The sequence below is a fragment of the Plasmopara halstedii genome (assembly GCF_900000015.1).
Source record: "Plasmopara halstedii genome assembly, contig: Scaffold_42, whole genome shotgun sequence".
In the NCBI taxonomy this organism is placed as follows: Eukaryota; Oomycota; class Peronosporomycetes; order Peronosporales; family Peronosporaceae; genus Plasmopara; species Plasmopara halstedii.
The window spans coordinates 595,813-596,233 of record NW_020186963.1 but is presented as its reverse complement, the minus strand read 5'-3'; the positions used below and the strand labels follow the sequence as shown (position 1 = coordinate 596,233).

Genomic DNA, 421 nt, shown 5'->3' with positions numbered 1-421 from the left:
GTGCTCTCGCCAATAGCGCTTTTGTCTCCTAGCAGAGGTGGGTTCATGACTCGCCAAACTCCACTAGGAAACGTGCGCGTAGCGCCCAAGGTCTTTGATCTCCAGCTTATCCATGGCTCGTGGTGTTCCAACCATGCCATTCCTAGGATGAGGTCATACCTTGCATCCAAGTCTAAGACTAGACAGCGTTTCACGCTATCAAAGTCGAGGAACTTGACTCCGAGGTCTTCGGGACCGTGACACGTGTCCCCGTCGCTAGGCGAACAGTAACGATGTCACCTAACCGCGCTTTCAGCGCCTCAGCATACAGCTGACTTCCATCCATCGTAGAACGTCGAGCATAATTGCCCGACGCCCCAGAATCGATGAGGATCTTCCATGGCTTTTCGAAGCCCTTTACGGTCGCCTCCACGACCGGCAA

General features: G+C 54.2%; 1 protein-coding gene across 1 annotated transcript in view; it reads right to left on the bottom strand.

The window, feature by feature from the left end:
• The window catches only part of PHALS_09487 (e1a-binding protein p400-like), a gene marked incomplete at both ends in the record, with an annotated part of 8,438 nt that overhangs the window by 1,505 nt on the left and 6,512 nt on the right, over nucleotides 1–421 (bottom strand). The window lies entirely within an intron of this gene.